This window comes from Varroa destructor, unplaced genomic scaffold (genome assembly GCF_002443255.2).
Source record: "Varroa destructor unplaced genomic scaffold, Vdes_3.0 BEIS01000003.1, whole genome shotgun sequence".
Lineage (NCBI taxonomy): Eukaryota > Metazoa > Arthropoda > Arachnida > Mesostigmata > Varroidae > Varroa > Varroa destructor.
The window spans coordinates 41,573,564-41,599,335 of NW_019211456.1; the positions used below are offsets into that span (position 1 = coordinate 41,573,564).

Genomic DNA, 25,772 nt, shown 5'->3' on the forward strand with positions numbered 1-25,772 from the left:
TTGGAAATTTTGATGTGAAAACTGCTTCTCGTAGGGGTCGACCAGTTACAAAAAAATGCAATAATGTTATTGCAAAAGTTAAGCAAAATCAACCCACGAATTACAGAACCAAACATCTACCGCTAAACAGCTTTAAACTGTTTGAAGAAAACTGGCTACAAAAAGAAGCTCGAAGTTTTGGACGGCACATGAATTACGGCAAAAAAAGAAGTTACTCGATCCTAGTTCCATATGCACAATTTAACAGAAGTTCGAATCATCGAAGTCGAGTCATACTTGAAATATTTAATCACGAACAATGTGCGAAAAAAAAATCATGGTCACAACGAGGAAAAGCTCCACCGTTTCTGGCAGAATCCATACTCATGCCAATGGAGGCGACGCTGTACGTTTGGTCGGATTGGACAGCAATCGCGCATTTTTAGTTGCTGTCACCGGGCAGGACGATTGACTCGGACCTCTACTCACAACAACTAATAAGACTGCAACAAACTACTGAAAAGGTAGACCGTGAACAGTGAACAGAAAAAGCGTAGTTTGCCACAGCCAGATGACGTACGTTTTTAGCTAACCGGCAGAAATCATGGGAAATTTTCATGCATGCCCCGTATAGCTCAGATGTTGCAACATCAAACAGTCATCTGTTCCAATCCGTTATCGGTGTTAATTTGGTTTAAATGAAGGAAGAAGCAGAGGTCACTTGTCACATCTGTTCGTCCAGAAAGCAAAAGAGTTCTGCGGTGATGAGTTTATAGTGTTGTCAGGACAATGGCAGAAGGTCATTACTTGAAAGCTTGAGTTGGCTAAATTGGTTTAGAATTTAGAATAGAATAGAATAGAATGCTGTTTTTTCTAGATAGGTAAGGATATGCCCACTTTGAAGGAAACGCAAAAGTGATTGCTGAGGCATCCCTGCTGAGTCTAGCATCCGTCAACGGGCCCTAAAAGGAGGAACTCGGTATTCAATTTTGGTCAGTTGGCTAATCTGGGAAAGCCGCATGAAGCAGGATTTCTATCCTGTTTTTCAGACTCTAATTCGCTTACATTTAACTTGTTTCAGTTATTTTCAGAACATGGCAGCATATTTCCCAGAACGATTAAATCTAATATGTATTACTGAGTGATATACCATAGCTTGAATGGGGTTACACTCCCACACACTGCGGTAGCCAAACACAGCAACAACAGTGTATCCATCCCAGGAGAGTATCTCAGTAAGGACTCTTCGACCACGTACGTTTCACTCCCATCGTAGACGGTGGTATCGACTGCTTTCAGCTATACCATCATAATATGCAATATATAATCAAATACATAGTAAACAATTCAGAGGCAGTGCACAGGCGTGTTTATTGTTAGAAAAAAAAAACGCCCAATTCTAGCTAGGTACCATAAATTGTACAAGCCTTATATACAGTTAGAAAAATAAGGGCTTCATGCAAGAACGAGTTCATTTGAGTTCGATAAGTGAATATATGGTGGGTTTGCGTTCGAACGAACATGCTCTCCTCTTTTTCTAATTCATACCAGCAGTGAATGATGCAAGTTATTTAAGACGGGTATTCTGAATGCGGTGCTACTACCTAAACTCAGAATGTCGAAATTTTCAAAATCGGGAGCAGATTTATGTGTGCCTTTGTGCCAGACTTCAGCTTCACGGACAGAAAACGTCGAGGCTGCTTCAACGGATTCGATGTGACGTTCAAAGATGTGCAACAGCACGTTGAAAAATTCTGTTCTCTAATAGTATAACTTTTTTTATTTAGCTAAATTGTTATACGGTAATTATGTGTCACTGGCGAGACTTGAAGCAGCGACCTCTGCTTGTTCCTTCCCGACAGCCGGACGCGGCCGCCCGAGCCATACTGACCGTCCGACCACACGTATGCTACTAAAACAACGTAACAGCCCGTTGGCCAATAAATGCATTGGATTTTACTGGTGCGATGAGGATATACGTCAGTAAGATAGCAAATATTAGATTATTAATTTACTAAGGCCTGCGTAAGGCGTACCATAGGGCATGAATAAACATGGTGAACACCCGACTTGGCCTCTTTCAGTTTATGGCAGCTCGTAACTCTTGTGTATTGCAGCTATTTTTGAGATCTTAGGAAGTCGTCTACACACGACTAGCACGAACACCTAAGGCAAATGGTCTTGCACATAGAACTCCTTTTTTTTTTTGCCTTTTCGATTGGTAAAACGAAGCTACCGTGTCCTGCAGGTGGTCATTGGCCTTCCCTGCTACACTGATTTTTCGGTATTTTTCCTTAGTGAATCGGCTAAAAGCTTAACTGTTTGTTGCGCCCCCTAGAATGAATGTACTCGCTCATGGTTTCGAGCAAGCTCTACCCAGTCAGGTTAGGTATTGTGAACCAACAAGTTGTAAATCTTCCGAAAGAACTTGTCGTACGCTGGACAACTACGCACATACTGACTGTAAGTAAAATATAAAGCTAAATGTCTTTTAATAAGAAACCTTAAAATATTATTATTATTATTATTACTGCTGTTTCTAACGGCCGCAAGTTCGTATCTTAGCAATTCGGTCCTTGTCAGAAAATTTCCCCCAAGCAGTATGTACTCGTAAATCGTTACGAAAGATACTAATTCAATGATTATTTTTACAATATAGATATGATCTCGTCGCCCCTAGGCTGTCATTACCGCATTCTCTGAATAATGTTGTTTTTATTGCCGGAAATTTTGTTTTTTGCATTGGAAATGAAGAAGAGATGGAACGAACTCGCAAGAGTAGTGGACGAAGATTTGATCGAGTCACTTCTGTCGATTCAATAGATCTAAACTTTTTCGCGTTGTTGACATAATTTGCCCCACGGTTGGCGGGAGTGCAACATTCATTAGTATTCTAAGTGTTCTCCGGCCGTAAAGTTGTACGGATTAACCTGTAACCTCGATCAAGTCCTTATAGCTTCTTTAGGAAGTTATTATAACAGACTAGTAAAACACAACTATAGTTGCACGCACCTATTTGAAAAGTAAAGAAAAGATTTTCGAATCTAACAGATCTACCCACTAGTAGGTAATGGAGAAGGTCACGGGCATAGCACCTCACTACAACATGTTTTAACTAATCTAGCTGTTTCAACATGGTGAAACAACACCTAATTAACGTAAGTTCACTTTTACCTATAGCAATCTATTTGCATTACTATGTTTCACATGTACATGTCAAAGATAAGACTGAGATGAACAAATTCTATTTAAACTTTATGATAACAGTTATTACAAAACGTAATAATGAAACTCACAGTTTCCCACATACGTGGGACGAGTAGAAGAACTATGGTTTCTTCATTCGCCTGTAATTATCACTGTTATATCTTCAAGTCTGATGAGATCCACACGTTCGAAATGACGATACAGTCAGAGCTAGATGTTTGCGCAGACATTTCAAAATAATGAAGGTAATCTTCTATGTACATTAGTACATGTACAGCAGCAATCTATTTCGATCTATACTTTACCAACGTATGACTAAACTGACAGAGTTAAATACATTTACACGCCTTTTCTTGGAATAATTCCATCGCGTAAAGAACAGCCGTTTACAGGAAAAAAAGAACGTTTTTCTATCACGCTCTATATTCTACAGCGAAGGGAATGTTTTGAACGACAATTTTGACGCTAGTAGCCATGCATGCATGCATTGACAGGGTCCTATCAGGTCTGTCACGACCGGTCGATAGGACGACAGAAATGCATTTAATTTTCAAGGAGCACCTTTTCTTGTGAGCACCATATTGGCCTACCAGTAAACTGTGTATCATTCTGTGTGTTGGCTGAAGTTACTTCAATTAAATTTACGTCATACGTCGTTGTGCCATATTACTCTGGATGTTGCCCGACTCTCGCTATAGCGTTTCTATTCCGCCTAACGCTTCGGTTATAAATACAATCCTATAAGGGAGACGCGACGTGTTATGGTGTGGTCGTAAGGACCAAGAGAACGTTTCGAATCGGGCGCATCATGTCAACCAGCTGAATTCCTAAGACAAATTGTGGAAGTTCGTTCTGCTGGACGTTCGCCCTACATTTTTATTAGCTCGACCAATCCAATACAAAACAAACAACGGACCCCCAATTGTAATAGCACTCGAGGCTAATAAGGGCACAAAACCATTCTATCGACAGCGACATCTTGTCGATCGCGGATAAGCTTCTTCGAGAAGCTTAGACAGCATACATTGGTGAGCCTAACGTTACGGCAAGCTCCAATAAATCTATCTATTCAGGCTTTCGATGGATTAGATGCGTAAAAGATTTACTTATAAAAATGTGCGAAAGGAATTGTTTCGAAATCGTTCGAGCAACATAAACTTGATGGTTATTTACGATTTCAAGTGTACCCAAAATCGAAGGAATACTGAAGTACTATGCATTGGCGGTAACATTTAGCTAACAGACATAGATCGTGTCCTATGTAAGCATCGATTTCGATAGCTGATAAGCCAGCGTCAGTCTGAGCAGAACAGCCTGCACCGCGTAACTCATTCGTTACAAAAGCAAAACGACCATCGTCTAGTATATATACGATACGCGCAAAGAGCGACCCAGTTGGCCCGGCAGCCTGGGACCGACCTCGTCATGCAACACACAAACTATAATATGATACCAAATAATGACAGTCGAGGAAGAGCGGACTGATGGTGATCGCGCACAACTAATCATTTCTATTCGGCTGTTGCTATCTTAGCGTAGGCGTTTCTTTCGTTGGCGTCGTCTTTCGGGGTTGATTGCGTAGTCGTTCGACGACGTGATCGTAGATATGGTCTGCATGGATGCAAATCTTTCTCCTCGACTCGGTCCGACCCCCGGCGGCGGCAACTGTAATCGTTCTACGGCTACTATTACAATTATTTTACAGCAATGGCTACCATTCGTAGAAGTAGCAGTGGTAGCACAAGTAGCATTTAAAATAGAGAGCACATATGGGCGTTTGTATGGCGTCCTTTCTTTTGTCGCATCATTATCACAATCATCGTCATGTTTCTCTCGTCTATGACGACAATGATGGTGCGATGTTGCCACGCGGTCTGGCGTCGATCGGCCGATGGCCCGTAGGCCGACTGGCTGTGTCGTCGGTTAGTTCACTAGTTTAACGTCCAGCCGATGGGCCTGGAGTGGTAGATCTAGCTGGTGGTTGTTAGACGTGTCGTGAGGCAATTAAGTTTTTGAGTGTCTATCACAAAGGAAGAGATGGCAGAGGGACGGGAAACCGAACAATGCAATACGTATGCATTTGCCATTGGTTGAGCGTCAAATATATAGGCAAGCATATAGCGGAAGGGTAAAGGAAAGGCAGCAACGGAATGAATCGCCAAGCCGAAATGACTTCTGTAGTAAACAACATATATACACACACACACAGGTACAATGAGCCATGACCTTTGGACTGCTTCATGTTTGAAGTAATCAGAAGGATGGCGCAACGAATCGGCTATTTCAGAATGAGTCTTGAGCAGTTGTCTGACCAATTGTACCAACCAAAATGCTGTTATGATACTGCCGGCCCAACGATGGCCAGTGACCTTACCGTGAGGCATGTATCTGGCATACGATCTGTGCGTGTACGTGTTCGCGTTAACGGAGTGGGTAAATGAATTAGCCTGAACGACAGCAGCCAGCTGTACTCGTTCCAACTTCAAAGATCTTCACTCATCTCGTCTTGCTTCCTCGCTAATTTCCTGATATAAAGGTCGTATTTTTCCTCGGGTTTAACAACAGTTAGCTACTGGTATATCTGTTTTGGGCTAAAATTTAGGACAATCTGACGTTTTTACAGAGTAGCTTGTGTAGCATTTGAATAACAATAATACAATGTTACACATCTGTGCGTTAGTATTATATATATGGATATATAGTAGCGTAAAAACGTAAAGAAAAATATCGTTACTATGGCGACCCATACCACAAAAGTAGCCCCACGTTCATTTAGCAAACCATATTACTTCAGTAGTGATGAATCCAGCACTATTTTGCTATAAATTACGTGATTGGCCCCTAGTTGTAGAAAAAGTTGATAGAGAAATACCTGCTGTTTGTTACAAATTGTTTTTCAGCAGAAGACTTCATTGTATCTAATTATCTAAACGTGTGGAGCATCATAATGATGATGACAATGAACGTGATAGTAGATAACTACAGAAAAGTCTGAGCGAAGCCCTACATTACTTAATTATAATATTTAACGTAAATGAAACTGCATCAGTAGTTATAGGACAATCACTGCAAATAGATGAGCAGAGAGGTGAACGGTATGAAATCGCAATCTATATAGAGAATGGTAAAAAAAGTATAAAATATATATATATTTGGTTCACTTCAACTGCTATTGCAACTGATGGACTAACGAGTCGAGCATACGTGAAATAATTAAGTGAAATTTCTATAATTTTCGCTGAAAGCGAGTCAGCTTCGAGACATGCAAGGGCGTCTTTCTGCTAAATATTCACTGCTACTTCTGGGTCGGCAGTAGGCGCTATTTTTTCTATGTCACCGATGTCTTCTCTATATAATGCATTTACTTTACGTTGGTTCTAGTCAGACTAGCAGACTGTTGAAAATTCGCACGTTAAAATACGTACCATATATCAGAATGGTTGCCATTATGAATCATGCATATCAACGAAAGCCAAAGAATGATCACTTATCTTTCAAACAGTTGCATTGATTTTCTTCTTTTTCTCGATTCGATTTCGTTATAATGACCCGCTGAAAAATGGGGGCGGGTATCAAAAAGCCAGCAATACTAATGATGTATGTAAGAAGATCATGAACGGATCAGACAGTTGCTGCATTACTATTGAAGTTTTGTTTGAAGTTTATGTGCGCTTGCTGCTGCTGCTGCTGCTGCTGTTGTTGTTGCTATCGCTATCTATTTGCCGGTCTACGTTTCTGTCGGTCATTCTCTCCTGTCACGTCCTGCGAGCCCCGTCATCTGCACGAAGGGTTGCCTGTCGGAGTCTCCTGCTATTCATTGGCCAAGTCGGAAGGCGACGTACAAATTCTATGAGGTAATACTAGTTCGCCAGTTTGCTGGACTACCCGATGCCTATCTAACATCAACGGCGATCACCGTGAAGAGCTATATCGCTTATAGTCCACACAAGAGCTACGAAGTCGACGCCTGTGACGAACAGTGGTGACTAACATGTGTTGGATATTGATATCGATTTACGTTGCTACAGCCCCTGACGTCGCTGTCGTTCCTGTTCAGCAGAATTACTATTATTAGCGAATGTTGCTAACTACGGAGGTGAGTGGTCCACACAGCTGTTCGAGACCCAAGCGCACTATTCAGATGATGCCAGGAGATTAGCTAATACCCAGTTGGCATGCAGGCCGATGTCTCCCCTTTTTTTAACTGCAGCATGACGACAAGTCAGCTGGTAAACACAGCACCTATATGCGCTGGCTAGAACGCTGCAACGTCGACTGACGACGGACTGAAACCGCTGGCTGACAGACAACGATCAGAACTGCACGGCAGACGACATTCGAAGACTTAGGCGCAGGACCAGAGTCGTCCGGATAAGCGCCTGACTAGGACCAATTCGTTGCGGCACCGATATTAGTGCTGGCCCAACTTCTGCTGCCCCTTGCGTCACATATTGCAACATACACCCACACACCCACACCCACACACACACACACACACACACACACACACACACACACACACACACACACACACACACACACACACACACACACACACACACACACCGGCTCATAAATAACGCAAAAGTGCACGGCGGCAGCAGCAGCAGGTAGTCCGCGTTGAGCGTTCCGTCGCCACTGCTGCTGTTTCTGCCCCCGGAAGCTATGCGTTGCGATTGGCGAATAAACTAACCCTTCAAACAAGCCAAAAAGAGTACGAACAAAAGCGCGAGTCACCAAGAGTGGAAGAGAGCAACGTACTATATATATCGGTTTACTAGGACACAGTTGGATCGTTCTCGGCTGCTACAATCAGCGCAAACACGTCCATACCCCTATCTACTCTGTTGCCGACAGCAGCAGCAGCGCAATCATCGTTGCGGCAGTGCAACGCTCCATCAGTCATTCTAATCATTATTCGCCATAAAGCTAAAGTAATAAGTGAGACTCTTGCTTACCAACGAGAAGTTAGCTGTTGTGAAATACTTTCCACTCATAACAGCAACGCAGGCCAGCGTTCCCCATAATAATAACGAGCGCGGTTGAGCGCTCGTTATTATTATGGGGAAGATAGAAAAGGATCAATGAGAGCGCAGAAAGACGACCTAAAGAAAAGTCACACAGAGGCGGCCAAAAAGAGAGAAGGAAGTATTCATATTTCGCTAGGCCTTAAACTGTAGCGTAGAACTAACTGAGCAGTTGTCGATTCGATAAATTAATTACAAAAGCAACAAGTAGACCACATAAGTTGATGATGGTGACCGTGCAGCCATCGCTCGAGACACACATGTCTTTGAACAGATTTTTAGCGAGAGGAAGTTCAAACATCAGGGTGAGGAGTATAAGCGGCTTACAGAAAAACGGAAATTGCCATCGGTCCAGGTTTTGAAGTGGGCACGTCGATATCTGCAAAAAGTGACATGTAGTTGGCTCGATCTCGAGATCGGTTTCAGGAAGACCTGGAAAAGCTTTAAGGATAAGCTGTACAAACGTTTCCATCGGAGGTAATCGGCCCACCGAAACCGTTTTTTGCCCCTATAGGACAAACAGGAAGACGTTCCAATGGCTTGCGTACGTCTAACGAGCACTCCTGGTTGAGTTCAAATTTAGCGTATTCCTGGCAAACTTCTAAAGAAGCGCGAAATCGGCCACTTTTGCTAACTCTACGGTGGTTAGAGTCGATTCGTACGTCGAGTTGGCCTGCTTTCATACTGAAGAAGTCTGACGGACGCTTCCGGAAGCGTAACGAGCAAAGAAAAAAACGCCAGTTGCCGTTATTGTTGTGGCACAGAGCATATCAATGCGCAGGGATCGTGGGCAGGAGTGGGAGTCGACAACGCAAGACGAACCAGGCTGTGTTGCAGACAGCCCACGCCGTCTGTTCGCTATTAAAAAAAATGCCATTTTCAATGCACAGATCATAATGCATCAACTAGCCAGTCCTCCATGGGTCGCTGTAAAACGAGCTTTGTAGGAAAAATGAAGGGTCTGTGAGTTCATGCTCAACGAAGACTTGCTATCTGAAATTAATCTGAGAATATTACGACCAATCGTACCAAAATTAGCTAAAGCGTTAATATTTCCACCTTGTGACCGAGGTAGCCAGACGTTAGTAAAACTGCGCACCCACTAATGACGTGCAATTTTCCCGGAAGAGGGCCTAGGTTGAAGTACGTGCGTTCGTACATGGCTTTGCCGTATATGTCCCTCTCTACCCCGTTTACCGAGGATCCGCGAATTCTCCGCTGAGAGGGGAGCATCAGTCTTGTTAAGTGACGTGAACAGCCGCTATCATTATGAACATTACCACGACAAAAAAGTGGATTTTGGTTGTCGGCAGGTCTGGGTGCCTGGGTTTGTCGCCAGACGCTCGTGCAGGACATTCGCGATCGTGTCGAAGGCCGCCAGTTGTTCTATTATCGGCTTGAGAATGCCGCCGGAGAAGCACACGAAGAGACGACGAGAAAGTTTAGAGAGGGTAACGTAAAGTAACTCAGCGCTAAAGCAGATCCGTTGCGGGATGAAGACATGCCGCCGGATAACCGTAGCCGAACTGTAACGAAGGAAATGTAATATTAATCTATGGGTAAATACACCTTGGCGGCTATATAAGGTCAGAGCGAGTGACTGTGACGCCAGCCGACGAAAAATCTAAGTTGGTTTGTTTCAATGACCCGTTTTTGTCCGGGGTCGAATCTGCCTTTGACCGACGTCTTACAAGTGTTCGGTGTTTCGGATCCGCCTAGTCCATATATACTAGATGTACGTGAACTGAAACAGGGCATCAAGTACATACATCGGACCACCTTGTTATAAGTAATCCATACAAAACGTTCGATGAAAGTGACGGCTAAGCTTCCTCCTCTTCAAGCTGGGTTCTCCGTCAAATTAGGATAGCCGTCGCTAGACGGCGATAAAAATTGCTTACATCGAACCGTTGGTAGTAAACGACCAATCAACGACAATGATCAGATCATCCATATGGGATATTCAGTTTATTTATCTGTAATAACAATACTAATATTAAGTATTTATCTGGAACGATAATATAAATGTGCAACAGGTCATTCTTATTCGTTTGAAATTGTCGCCGGTATCGGCTTGATTTTTTCAGGTCCCGTATCTAAGCTATTAAGCACTACCTCAGGCAGATCTAGCTAGATTAAGCTGAGTGTTTTCTAATAGACCTATAAAACGGCATAGCAGTCGTTTGTTAACGCTAAAATTTGGACCAACGATGGCCGCAGGCTCATAGTTATTATGGTAACGCACTCAGAAACGTGCGCTTTAGCCGTCAAACCACGCAGACCCTTTAAATGAACGATAACGACCGTAACTATGCAGCTGCCGTAAGGGATAGCAGACGAACCTACATTACTATCGTGATTACCTTTACTACAATGAAACTTATTACGAAGCTATTGCTTTCGAATAGGGAAAGTAGAATTAGTACGATCTATATTAAAATCATGTACGAAAAGCGTCATATCGTTGCCCTTTTCTTCTTCTTCTATTATGCTGGCGACTCATTCTGCTACCCAGCTATTGCAATGTCATGACGCATCCTTACCCCCTATACTTTACCCAGATAAGGTTCGTGGAAGATGATATTTTGATTCAGACGGTCCGATCGTTTCGTCTGTTACGATAGGTGTTGCTTATAAGTGTTACAAAGCAACAGCGTCACGAAAGATAGGCAATATCAACTAAAACAATTACGAACGAATAGCAACGCTATAATTAGACCTTCATTAGCTCGTTCTGACTTCAGAGTCATGAGGATCCAGGTATGAGTTTTGAATCCATTGCAGTACTAGGCGTCGCTGTCATGTAGCCACCAGTAAAAACGATCTTAATAACTTTGAAGACTACACAATTCGATATACTGATCACGGACATCGAGTTCTCCTGGGGTGTAAAGAAAGGATACCCAAACGCAGCTTAAAAAAAAAACCTTGCTTTTACACTGTTCTAATCGAATCTTTTACGTGACAATAATATTAATAGTTCCTTTGACGCGGCCCATGGAATGATCACTACTACGTTATTATAGATGTTTTTATATCATATTACGGGCTATAGGTTTCTAACAAATGACCAATGGGCATGAAATCGCCCATCCATCTCCGAAACGCTTGTTTATTAAATACGTACGATCTAACGCCATTTACTATCTGCAATAATATCGACCGCCTAATGTAAATTTTACAATATTAGATAAATTTGAATGAATTTAAAAAAAAAAAAAAAAATTTACCTCGTGAATTTTCTATGTTATTTTAGTAAATTGATGACTCAATAACCAAATAGTAAGAATTGGTTGAATATTAAGAAAAGGTTACACTCCAAATAGTGTTAAATTAAATCGGTATACGAGACCAAGAAGCTTTTATTCTCTATAGGAATATTGATTTATTTCACCGTTGTGCCTATCTACAATCTAACAGAAAGGGAAGAGTTATAGCGTTTGAAATAGCTTTCAAGCTTCCGTATTTTTAAAATTTACTGCGATCCTTACGGGGAATTTCGAAAATCGAGAAGACGAAACTCAGTATCCCTGAAAAAATATAAATCCTAATTCTTCCATAAGAAACGAGGTCTCAGTTTAGAAAGAATACAGAGCTAAAATCAACGACGAAATGGACTAACAATATAAAGGGCACGTATTTTATTAGTAAGTCTATTTTCTCCCAAGAGAAAATCTGTTACTTCACAATAAAATCTCACCTTTACATTTAAGGCAATATTTTTTTTCCAGTTGTTTACGCAATGAAACGTTAAAATGACCATTGCATAATGTATCGTTTTTAATAGGTTTAACGTGTGTCAATTTAGGATAGTTCCCATAACGACTGTTGATTGCGATCATTATACGGTTTTATAGAACTCAGTCGTTCTTCAAGATGCTTTGAGCTTTCGAACTTTGACAAAATGCACTTATAATTCACTCACACGTCGGGGTAACTAAGACAAAGATTTTTTTTTTCTTAATTACTTTTCTATTACCATGGCAGATGTTTTCCTTTTTTTTTTTTTTTTTTTTGTTTAATCATCTTATTCATCTGGATACAGATAAGTAGAATTTATCGTATCTTATCTATTTTTATGCGCTGAAACGATCTCAGTAATAATACAGTATATTACAAATTCATATAGATTTTATTATGACCTATCCTACGTGTTCGGTCTTCGCCGTTTATATCTTTTGCTTTTTCTTGTCTATGAACAGGAATCATTAAGAGTTGGATGGACAGAGCCCTTGATTAAAAATATGTTAATGTCACACACTACTATTAGCGTTATTGTTGTTGTTGTTGTTGTCACTGCCGCCATGAGCAATAATTTCATGCTAATGTTAACGATCGTTAAGTCGTTCGCCAAAAGGAGGCTTGTCCGGTAGCAGGTGCGATTGCCGTTGACGCTGTCGCTAATCAGAGAAAATCGGATAATGGAAAGGTTTACACCCGAGAGGATCGAGACGAAGTTTTTGTTGCCTTCAAGCATTGGCTAGCACCGACAGTCATGGTAACCCTGTAACTGTTTGTTAATATTATTCCACTTCTGTAGATATTAGTATTCTATAATGAATGTGGATATTAAAGTGTTAATGTCTTGATTTCGTATACGTATGTATTCATCTTCACCTAAAGCTAGTCCTGTTTATATTAACCCTCGTTTGTCGTGGAACGAAGAATGGAGGGAGAGCGTCAATCTAATCGGAAGAAAAGTACCTAATGTAAGGCATAGTTTGTTATGGTTGACGCTTTTTTCAGATCGTGCACCGTACGGTCGCAGGTTCGATTCGTAACTTGTATGTTATCTGCTTTATATTTTGTTATTGATTCCCAGCAGCATTTCGGCCGATCAGAGGCAAGTGGCTCAGTTAGAAGCATCCTGCGGTGAGACTGCGTCAAGCATCCAATAGGATATGAGTGAAGCAGGCGATCATATGAAGAGTCACTTCATTTAGGACGGCAACGACGAACGTGGGTGTTCTTCCTTTAGGCAGCAGCATGACTTTTGCGGGTTCTTTGAGCTCATCTGCGATATATGCTATGCGCATCTACCATACTATACACATAGTACAATACTGTCTAAGAGAAATTTAAGCTTAAGAGTCGCATGGAATACAACTGAATACAATTGTCTTTCGTAATATTATTTAGAATGATGTGTGAGTTGTTCGTATATATCTTATTATATTAGACCAATCTAATTGGTAAGGTTTATTTAGAGTTTTACATATCTACTATTTTTCACGTGATCAACTAGGAGAGGAGACACGTATCATTTGTACGAAAAGCACATATATGTATCTTATACTAGAACTTCCCTTTTTTATAACACACGATCTTGTAAACCTTTAAGTAGTGCGTTATTTAGAAAATCCACAATGATTTTGGCCTGCCTTAACCAGGGCATATCAGATTTTTACATACGCCTTACAGAAGGAAGTGTCAATGGATGCCAAAGAATTTGACACTGAATAAAATCGGCTTATATTGTAGCAACCCTTGGATGATCGCAGGTTGTAAGTTGCAAATTGTAGGTAAAAACGAATTTATCATTAATATGAACTTGTAATAATAGGTCATTCTTTTTTTTTGCTAAATAACGTTTTATTAATATTTTTTCACTTAATCCTAGTTTGTTTTGATAAACCGTTGGTGTTTTACATCCGGAACTTCCTTTCAGGATGATGACGATGGAGATGGTTGACTTTCAGCTCAAATTAAACAAGCGTCTATCCGAAGATTCGTATTTTAAATTAATTTCCTCCGTTTATGAGTCATGTACGCAGATATGCTGCCACTGCACCGTCCTATCAAAATAGTTCAACCCGTATCAATCATATTTATGCTATAATGAAATCTGAGGACAGCGCAACGGCCTTTATAGTAGAGGCATCTTATATCGCAAATTTTAGAAAGCTAACATAGTTATAGGGCATTGAATATATAAGCCCCTATAAGTTTTTCTTTCCACAATTGAGGACGAAGCCTCAGATAATTTTGCTCGTGGGTCGTAGGAAATGACAGTTCCAATGGTGTATCACTCGGAAATTTACGGCACGACGTCTTCAAACCTTCGTGCGGCCCCTTGCTATAGCCCACTAAGAATTATCATGAACCGAGAAAGCGCAGGAAATCGACAGAAGAACGTATCTATATAAAATAGTTATACTGTTTTATATTATCGGTATTTTGCCAACAAAAGCTATGCTCACACAGCATACTACAATGATAGTTTTTCTTCATGTCCCGAAGTTGATTTTTTTTTAATATTTAAATAAAGGCCCTACTCTACGTCGACATGTTCAGAAAGGTCACCAGTCATGACACGTTGCTGGTCTGACTAAACCGTTTTATCAATAAAGTTCAACAACTCTTTTTTCAACTTTTTCGTTGCCAATCGTCAGCATCGTACCGGCGATCCTGAACAGTAATAATAAACGGGGTGCGATTCAATCTGACGTGACGTTGAAACTGGAACTAATCCTGTGGTTTCAGCATTGACGTCACGCTGCATCACACAATAAAATATATCCTATAAATGCTGTATTATATTCGACTAGGGATTCGTGAATCCAGTGATAAATTTGTTTGGCGGATTGTAGAATTCCTTCGGCAGAGAAGATTAGAAGCGTGAGTAAGAACCTATGTGGCCAATCCCCTTACGGATGCTAGACCCAACTTTTGGATAGGACGATTATTCAGGTGAGAAGATGTAGCGACGCGCAGCGAAAAGCATGTTGTTTATAGCTGGTCCTTCTTTCGTGCCGATTAACATCGTTGACATGCACAGAGATTGTGGTTTACCGCAGTTCTCCTGATGTGGACTGATGGACTATCACATTAGACGAGGTTGATTGGCTTGCAGCTTGTGAAAATACATATTGTTCCTAATAGGCACGTTTATGTCACTGCTTGTTCTACAGATGTTATAAATAAAACAGAATACGTCTAATCACAAATTATGATCATATGTACCATACCGACTGAGCAGAGCTCGAAATAGCAGTCTACCAAGGAAGAAAAGCTTAGCTTAGATGTACCACCAATTAATTTTTGAAAAATCCTTGTCACCTGTTTTTTTTTTAACCTAATTGTGGAAATGCGAGATAATTTATTGCGTAAGTTCAATCCGAGTATTTCTTTCCAAATGAATATCTAAACGACATGTGCAGAAAGATTATGTTAGGAATAATTTTCTATCATTTCATTGTAATACATTTTGCGCTCACTGTTCTCTAGAAAGCAACGAATGAAAATGAACCAAAAAAGACCCGACGATAATGCTGATTGTGATTTGGTTAGCGTATGAACTTAAATTTTCCCGTAAAATTAATTTCTTGCTTTGCGCTCTACGTTTCGGCGGCCCATGTGATAATGCAAGGTACACCTGTTATGAATGAAGATTTTGCCCATGTTCCTAATACATAGGAGCTAGGACTCGAAGGCACACAAAATTAACCTCGTTTACCGTTCACCATCTCTATCCTATCAACGTCCTCTTCCATCCATGGCCAACTAAGGGTCAATAATGGTTCGGCCTACTGCAATTCAATAACTTAAATAGCCGATCTTATAATCATAATAAATGAAAAGCCTTCGCCATCCTAGCTAGCCAAGCCTTCGAATAGAATAAGATGAATGAATCAAATTTTGACAGCTCAGCGCTACAAGTAGGACGTGGGTGAGATTTTGGGAACTTAAGACGTCTTTCGTCGAACCTCGAGGTAAAAGTTCATCTTGTTGCAAGCCAACAGCGTTTAAGCGTTCACCGTTAGGCACAGGCCTAGTGGTGGGCAGGAACCCTCGCCTAGGACAACCAATCAAGTAGCCAGCGCGTCGAGTAGCTCCTTAAAATTTAAGCAGCCAGCTAGATACAGCTATTCAATATATTTCAACGTATACATTTTGGCAGGCGCAGAATTTTCTTTCATACGATCGGTACTTTCGATTGAAAAGAAACAGCCAGTTAACGGCGTGAACCACGAGAGTATCGAAAATGGCGGCTCCCCACAGAGATATCGACACACAGGGCCATGGCAGTCTGACTGTTCCTCGCAATGTGTAACATATATCGCTGAACGTTTATTTACCCATGTGCGCCCACCAAACGAGATAAGTTTTCAAGTTTTATAGGTACTCATACAAGTTGACAGAAAAGAAAGACTTGCTTACTTACTTACAAAATTTCCAATTGCCAGCAACGAAACTAGAAAAGCACATTCAGCTAATTGTAACAAAATATATCATTCTGCTGCAGTTATTAGGCCTCTCGGGGAGGAGGAAGGGGAAGTGGAGGCTTACTTCAAATGTGCTTAATAATACAACTGTTTAGGTTTTATGAAGCTTACATAAACGTAGTGGTAATAGTAACACTTGTATTAGTTGGTCTGTTTATCTTCTGCACTATTCTACATTGTATATCTACCTTTGGTACGTTCTATAGATTAGCGGGTTTGTCCAGCTAGGCAACCGTTACTTCTACCTGTAGATTCTTTGTTACTGTCTTTTTTACATCAAAGTACATGTACAAATGAGGAAAAAAAGACAGAAAGAAAAACAATCTCGAAGGAAAGGTTATTTCGTAAGCTGCCGCCAAAGGTTCGTCTCCTATGTAGCCTATAGATCAATAATACTTTCTATCAATGCCGAAAACATCATGCTTGTCTATATCTTATATACGTTAATTGAATCGCCTTAATATCTTCAGACACAGTATCCATTATTATTCTTTGATTATTTATTTATTCTATCTCTAGCCATTCTTGTCAGCACCGATCAGCTTTGTCCTAATGGTATCAAATCTATTTTACCTGCTTACGTATTTCGTATACTTATTTAATCCTAGTTTACATTGATAGTACTAAATGATACACATGCATCACACGTGTGCGCTTGTGCGTTGGGCTTGTTTCCGACGCACGCTAATGGTAAAGATTCTTCGATGCTACGTTTTTCTTCCTCATGTTGTCACTATTGAGGTGAAAAGACATCATTTCATTAGATAACCTCGATCGTATGCGCCGATGGTCCGGATCAATGATATCAAGTGGATGTGGTTCGTTCCGAGATCTGGTCGGTCTGAGAGCTCTCGAAATGCTAGCAAGTGAATCAAAATGAACGCTCACGAATAGAGTGTTCGATACATCATCATCATATCAAAAGCCTGTCCACTCAGTTGGGATAAATGTATCGGTAATGATGGCCTCGTTAGAACTATAATGCGGTGATGAGGATCGTCGTAGTCCTATAATAGCCCGATGGGCTGGTGCAAACAGTCAGGTAAAGCCTTCCCATATGGTAAGCCAGGACAAAGCGTGAATACGAAATCGAAAGGGAAATCAATGTACCGCATTCAATATTTCGTCACTAGTAGCCGCGTATTAAATAGACAACGCTTGAATCGACGCAGATTTAGATTAGACGCATAGAACGATCGCAAGAGGCGTTCGGTTTATGACCCTTCTATTGGTGCAATGGGCCAGCGAGACGAGGGATTCTCCGTGCCGCCAAATACAAGTTAATAAAAATACAGCCAGTCGAAATAGACACATTGGAATGAAAAGGTACAATTTTCAATCTACAAGCTTTTCCATAGTCAGAAACGAAGAAAGAGATGGAAGACGACGAAAATCTCACAACATCTGCGTATCGTTTAACGATCGGACGCCGTCTAAACATAGACGGCGCCTCTCGTTCTGATTATGAATCATAGCGTTATGATACCGACATGATGGAACTGCGAAACTTTTTTTACATACAACCATGATTCTGTCTATATATTCATAGCGAAGTTTTAGCCATGCGTAGTCAAGATCGAATTCTAATTACCCTATTTAAGGTTTATTGTGAAGCAAATATAGACTCATTGTATGTGCAGGATGGGTTATTTTAAAAAGCCAGATGAAAAATGACAGCTTCAAATACCATATTGGAATCACTGCGTCCATTGCAAAACTTTGCTTATAAGAGATCCTATAAAAATAGTTTTATTGATGTTTATTTCTTTTCTAATTTATATATACCCAATTGTATCGATTTGCATCCTGATTGACAACGTATGAGACAAGAAGCATGTCCTACTCATTAGAAATTTATAAATATCTGTACGTAGAAATCAGGTTAGTCCCCCCTCCCTCCCTTTTCCTCCACTTGTATAAATTCATTTCGCTCAAAGAAGACTTAAAATCATATACCATCAGTTCCTCGACGTAACGTTTGCACGTAGCTTCCGGTTCCGCCACAAGCGGTGCCCCATCTTTCATAAACACAAAGTAAAAACAAAGCAAGCACATATAGAGAAGATGCCATGTCAAAAAAGGCCATAGTCGCCCGCCAGCCTGAGTGACCGTGGACAGTGGCAGGGACACTAGCGCCGATGTTGGACCTACTCTATACCACAGAGAGATGACTGAATATACCGAAAATTCAACGACAATGTTAATGGAAAAATCTGACATTTTTCACACATCAGAGCTTTCTATGACATTATCATCATTGTCGTTGGACTACAGCCGTATGGCTGTGTCTTTCGTATGGGATCCCCATAAACGTAAGTAAGTAAGTAAGTAAGTTTACCTGAACAAAATTAGTGAAGGTTATCCTGCGTCGACCGTCCTTGTCTTCTAAATAACATTGTCCAAGCACTATTGAACAGCCTATTATAGTCTATCTAAAAAAATCTAAAAGTCGGATTTGTGTCCTGGTGACACTGGAATATACCAGCAGGCATAGATTGAAAACGTTTCGGCTATCTACATAACTACAATGTAATTTTGTTAGATATGTGGGCACGTGTATAGCAATACGCTGTAGTGACCACAGTCAATCGAGGCCGCTCCACGCGCTACAAGAGAAGGTGCAAATAACGCACAGGACGCAAACAGGTGAAGACGTAATTTCAGGTTGAAGCATTATTTTTATTATTTTAACGATTGATATTGACTTTATATTTCCTACACAAAGTATTGGGTCCGTCTAGCTTCGTATATGTTTGCACGACGAAGTAGTCATGATGACAGTGTGCTACCGAAAAATGATTTTTTTAAACTAGGTCAACTTTAACTAGCTTCACGTTCCTTGTCAATTATCGTATGTTAGCTATTTTGCTAACTTAAAAATATCTTCTCGAAATTCGATGATGGTAAGGTCCACGAAGTTGACACCCAAGCTTGAATGAATATATTCTGCTGTTTGGCCAGTATTCGGTTGCACCTGAAGGCTCAAGGCTATAAAGTGTATTGTTTTTATAAATTCTATTTAGATGTCCGTCTTGCTGCTACGAGGTGTCAACAATAGTCCCGTTATGATGCCACAGACGATGTAGAGCCCTTCGTAGCAAACAAGGGGCCGACATTCAGCGCAGTTCCTTTTATAAATATCGACATTGAGTTCTTTTCGTTCGCACGTTGTTCTCTAAAATGAAAACATACATCGCTGTCATTTGTACACATCTTTGTCGTCAAGGGTACAATGCGTAAGATTTATACTGCGGCGTACTGTGTTTACCCATGCTACGAAAATTGATACAGGGCCAGCTATGAGCATGCCGTCTCGTTCTATGTCATTAGAGCTGGGGTAGCCGATGATAAAGGTTACCAAGAACAACCCCAAGGGCCTGGAATCTAGGTAGGGGAGTCGACAAGGCATTTCGTTGTGGGGTTGTGAGCTAGCACGAGTTTCGTCAGCCATCTTGGCGACGACAGCGGCACAACATTCCAATAGTACGTAGTGAAAGTACTAGTATCGTAGATCCGGCCTCAGGCTTAATGTGTGCGAGGAGAAAAGGAGTAAAACAAGCTTCTACCCCATATTATATCATTTTGGTGCAACTCCTGGGCTCTTTAAACTAAATTCACTACCCCTCTACCTATTTAAGTTCTCTCCGGCTACGCTGGGACGCAGCCAACTAACCATCTGGCTGTAAGCCGACAATAAAACATTGGCACTAGATTATGTTGCTAATATTACAGCGTCAGCGGCGGTTTCAGGAAGTTATTTGTCGAAATGGGCTGTGAACTTCAACGGAACAAACTGCCGCCATTTCTTCTCCATCAGAGGCCCTCTGATACTGGATCTCTTTGTTGAGTATGATGTGAACCCTAGTGGAGAAAAATCTCGATTAAAAATATGTTTTCTCTCAGGAGCTCGGTTTTAGCAACAATCATGTAAAGCTTGCATGCTCATGAAGAATACACAGGTACACAAAGCCACTAGTAAGACAGCTTTTGTGAGTGACCAGAGCTCCCTCTTTATGGGTATGGTCGAGTGACAAAAGGGCTGCTTGGACGACCGGAGAACCTGGCTGGAGATCTGACGAACAATGCCTAGGCCTTCACCAGTTGTCGGTCGCCGTCGGACAAAAAGGCCTCATAGATTGCCAGGTCCATCGCAATCGGCGCAGGCTGTCTGCAGGAAACTGTTTCGACGATGGCGGCGACTTCCGGCATCACAAAACCTTAATAATACTTAACAAAAGCTAATCAGTTTGTTGGCAAGGTCCTGTCATTAGAGAACGTTGAGTCTAACTATCGGCTTTTATAAGATTCGCTGCTAGTCGTCCGAACGGTTTTTATTGGCAGTTGGACGATTATGCAGGCTCAAGCACTACTGTCAAAGGAAAATGCTCGATGGACAATTAACGCATGCGGAAGTATCTGTCCTAGTTTGCGGCGTTTACACTCAAACCATTAGATGAAAGATCCCTAACGAGACATTTATTTAACGAAGGCGATAGGCAGAGTAATTCGAATGTCAGGTCACTATATTACGTGGACACCGGAAGCGATTGCAGTGTAGTGATATGAAATGAAGGGCATGTCTTTTTTAATTTACGTAAGTTTAAAGTATGCGTTACTTCATTTGAGCATCTACTCACCAATTACAGATAAATCTAAGTAATGATTATTGGTAACGATCACCATTATATTACACGTGCCTTTTATTTTAAGTGAAGCGTTCCGTAGATGGTTCGAAGGAACACTTGATCTCGAATAGAGCCCCTTTTAACCCGTCAGGGAATTATAGTGGCATAACAGTACTATCCTTATCCGCCCTATAGAATTGCTAATATCTCTCTTATCTAGCTATCGAATTTTCCTATGTAACAGAGTTGTCGGATCAGAGCGGTTGCCTTCAGCTCAAAATAGAACGTGGGCAAATCGGAATCGCCGACGTTACGTAACGTCCTGTTGAGTACATGTTCGTTCGCCAATTTTCAAGCGGGACTTGTTTCAAGGGCAGGTGGTCATATATTGAGAGAGCACGGGACGACGGGCTATAAAAACTAGTCAGTCAAAGGCAGAAATGTGCTCGGTAATTAGTTCGATTACGATATAGATAAAGCGTCCGTTCGGCGAAATCACTAACAGGGGATCACTAATGATTAAATAACAGTTTGTTTTCGTTCCTCCTTCGCACAGTCGATATCGTCTTGAATAGGTGTCTTCGCTGTTCTCATACTAATCTCTATGAGCTATAGCATGCCATAGCGAAAACAATTATAGTAAAGATATGATACATTACTAACGAGATCGTGCGTCAGTAGTTCTTACGATGCTATGCTGTTATGCATAGGTCACCACAAAAGAGATGTAGCTAAACGAGCTGATGTCTTCTTGCAGATAGAATTTTAAAAAGAGCATCTATTATGTGTTCTGTAGTTGACGACCTCAGCTCGTGCGACTCGTATGGGCTTGACAGAGCGCGTGCGTTTTTCGAATCTCTAATCTCGTTGAGGACCGTATCATCGAGTTGGCGTGCTGCGAATATATCATTGATGAGATTACAGCCAGTGAAGCAACTAACGATGATGAAATGACTTCGAGATGAGTGTACAAACGCGTTCTGATGAGATTACACTGTCGCTATCCTCGAGTATGTCGCACGCAAAATCACAATTTATACAGAAGCCGAAATACCTCAACGCATTATTATATATCTATCGATCCCCTTTCTCGTCTGTCTGCTGCTATTTAATTTTGGCTGCTTCTCCGCCGAACGTCCGTCAAGGCCTTTCTCGGTTGCCTTCCAGTAGACCAAACAACAGCACTAGTAATTAGGTAAACGTCTAAACTGTAGAGGCAGACAGGCTTTCCCCTTGCATGCATTCGCAAAACTACGTCCTAGCTAATAAGGCACCCCTTGGGAGGCTATTCTACCATTGTGTTGCTATACGGCGCCTACGAGAGCTTTGCCTCAGCTGGACTCCTGACGTACTATGAACAGCTATAGCTTTGGCCCTGTTGCGCCTGTAGTGTCGCTGTTTCAAGAGCATTCAAACGATGATGGACTCTGAGCTGATACAGGCTGAATTATATTGACTGACCGCTGGTTAGTCCAGGTAAGCTTGGCTTGCACAAACTAGAATACTGACATTAAGAGGTCAGTAAGCGATAGATAAAGAAGCTAGCAAAGAGTTACGCAATGACGAGCAACATAATACTCAACTTAAAAAACGACCTTTGCGATCCGTCTTCCACTTCTGATCCTACCCCTTACGGAAGTAAAACTTAGTTTATACATGGTTCTCGACCAGTCCTTCGCCGGTCCATTAGCATACCATTGACGAGCATTCAGGAAAGTGTATAATAATGAGCGGTCCCTTGCTCCCTGGCTGTCTCTGTGCATACAAGTATTTCCAAGTCGAAACCAAGCCACGTCATGAAAGATCGATAGAGTGCGTACTCATGGGTATGTATATGTCTGTATGTACATGTCTGTGTGGGTGTATTGATAAGAAAAATCAGTTAAGCTTAGCTTGCTGCTTTGATTATTTGCTTTTGGTCGGTGCACCAAACACAAGGACCAAATCATACATGCATGCATGCATGCATGCATACATACATATAACTATGCCGCTCTTTTCTTTACCTCGAGTTGTTTTCTTAAGACTTTTCCCCAGCATGCTGTCCCTGATCTCATCAATGACTGCTGCCCTCGATCGTGAATCAAGGGAAACTAAAAAGGGCTTCGGTTCAATGACTGCGCATAATATTTCTAGAGCTATCAATGCTATTGTATGCACAGTCATGGATCAACATCGACGTTCATCGGCGTGGCTCAACCGAAGGAAGATTATCTGGTGTGAATGGAGTATCAGGGCAGATATTCATATTGTGACCCATGTGGAGAATCCTATGTGTGCCCGATATGCTGGACGACTTCTAGTTAATTTGCTTTTCAATTCCACATCCACACTGACACGCCAACGTGTATCCAAGAACAAAGTATATACTCGAGTACAACTGGTTCAGTTCCGTTGTTTAGAATCATTACGGAAGTTATTCTATTTAAATAAACTATTTTCGCTTTGCTTAACTTTTCCATAATAGTACATTGCTGATCGCGAATGACGATCAACCGAGTGAAGTTCTTCGCAACCTACCTGGACAATACAAGCATTCAGACGTTTAGTCTGCCAGGAAATACGCATTAAGTTGACGTCAAACGTTGTAGAGGCTTACGCCAATGTTACTTGTGCTAGGCGTTACAGCCATTTAATAATGAATAAGAAAATTAAAAATATCATCTAGATTAATCACTGATTTGGAAGCATCATTGGAGCATAGGTGAATTAGAAACTTAGCTGATTCCCGTTTCAACTGCCCTTTTGGAATAAGCCCTTTTGAAAGTCATATACGCTTACGTTCGCCACCGAGACGCCAGATGTTCGAACACGTCACTGCACGCAATGCGGATATAGAATAGATAATGTATATTCATTTCAAAAGCAACTTTTAATTTGATTTGGAAAGCCATAGGGGTACGCTACACCAGATAATCGAAGTCTGAACCTACCCAGAAGCCCAGTGCGGCGTCGTGCTAAGAGCGTCTTTGTCCTGCCTCAACGCGATCAAACATTCTAACCTTCGACGGCTCCATCGTTTAACCGTGAAGTCCAATAGTCCGATAACCAATACCTTCATTTCTGTCGATTATGGCCGATCTGACGTGAGGCATGTCGATCTTTTTCCATAACGATAAAAGAGGACCGAAACTCTGCTCGAATCTCCAAATTCCCAACTGGATCAAACTTAAATTTGCTTTCCGCTGTCGCTGCTTTTCGCTTAACCTAATGTCTCCATGAGAGTCTCCCTATGATGCTTTAAGTTGCGATTTAGTTATAGTTCTAAACCTAAATATGTAAAATAGTCCTTCAAATTATGTTTTACTAAACCTTTCTATCATTTAGCTATTTTTCTATATGCTGCTTTCGTACTATTTAATATGTTTGCTATCGATAAGTATGCGTAACAGGTGCCTGATCGCAAGGATGAAAAACTGTTTTGATTCCCATGGTAGGACACATACGGTCCTGCTAGAAAAAAGTAACATAGTAGCATTCTTGACTCTAAAAATCGGAGATACCGTACAATCCATATAGGTATATCTTGAACTGCCTGAAGAAACACTTAATAGCAGCGCCGGACATAAAACTTAGGTCCATCTTACATATATATATATATATATATATATATATATATATATATATATATATATATATAAATTGGAGTGGATATTATACTACAAAAAACTGGTGTTCTTCTTTACGGATAAACAATAGGCAGTAGTAACCAAACGTTTCAGCTTGTTCGGCCATACCTGCTTCCTTCTGTCGCCCTATAGCACGACTGCTGGCGCTTTACGCGGCCAAATCATCACAGCATCACAATTAACAGTGTCCCATTCTATCAGCAACCGCTTTTTGCTCTTCGTAATTATGCCTATGTATATCGCCGTAGTATCGTACACTGTCGCCAACAGCGGAGCCAACATCGCACCAGACGATTCAAATGACGTGGTGACCGTTCCTGCTGCGTTTGTCGTCGTTGTTGTTACTATTGTTGTTGCTACGTAAGAGTCGAACGAACAGATGAGCGGCCGTTAAATTTGTGATGCTTTTTCTTTACTTCGATTTCTTTCTTTTATTATCTTCGATACCTTTCTTTTTACCGTTACCGCTATCTGTCACTAGACTTTTTCCGTCGTGACCTACTCAGCGACAGTGGTAACGTCGGGCCTGCCGTCGTGGTCTTTCCTGTTACCCTCCGCTTCTACTGCAGCTGTTCATAGACTGATCTCCTGAAAGCCGTCCCCCGATTCTGCGTATACATATTGCCATACATAAAGTTTACAACAAGTTAACGCTTTTCTAGTCATCCGCCAGCGATCACCTCACTGCCTATACGTATTAGCGAACTTATTGCAGGCAGTTTGCACGGCTCTCCCGTGCCTTTTTCCCTGATTTCATGTCGCGTTCAACTGGGCCATAGCAACAGTGGGGCTTACCACGTTAGTTCACCTTTGTTCAGTCCGTTTGGGATCCGGTAATCGGCAGCGATATTCCGTTTCGACCGTTCGCCAGGTTCAAGCAAAGTGGGCTTGCGACCGCAACTGCGAACAACGGCTCCCCTGTTTGTAGACAGTGGCGCCTGCAGCGTCAGCATCGTCACTTCCACTGTAACAATGGTCCGTATCGTAACAATTGTTGTCCTAGCACTTACATAAGTTTAGTGTAGGTCTATCTGCCTGTTTATTTATGCCGTCTTTATATCCTTCTATTTGTTCGCCTAT

General features: G+C 41.3%; 2 long non-coding RNA genes across 4 annotated transcripts in view; one reads left to right on the forward strand and one right to left on the reverse strand.

Moving 5' to 3' along the window:
* The window catches only part of LOC147756959 (uncharacterized), a 99,288-nt gene extending 93,955 nt beyond the window's left edge, over nucleotides 1-5,333 (reverse strand). The window contains exon 1 of one of the 2 annotated variants that reach the window (XR_015322891.1): nucleotides 3,276-5,333. This is a non-coding gene — a long non-coding RNA (uncharacterized LOC147756959). The remainder of the gene's footprint in view (nucleotides 1-3,275) is intronic. The other variant, XR_015322892.1, reaches the window with a different exon arrangement.
* LOC111247741 (uncharacterized) lies at nucleotides 21-13,705 on the forward strand. Of its 2 annotated transcripts, XR_015322887.1 has the most exons (4): nucleotides 21-2,442; nucleotides 3,047-3,137; nucleotides 12,557-12,711; nucleotides 13,039-13,705. It is a non-coding gene; the product is annotated as an uncharacterized LOC111247741 (long non-coding RNA). The 2 variants fall into 2 exon arrangements; XR_002672250.2 differs by lacking the exons at nucleotides 21-2,442; nucleotides 3,047-3,137 and having other exon boundaries at nucleotides 5,406-12,711.
* Nucleotides 13,706-25,772: the final 12,067 nt, after the last annotated feature.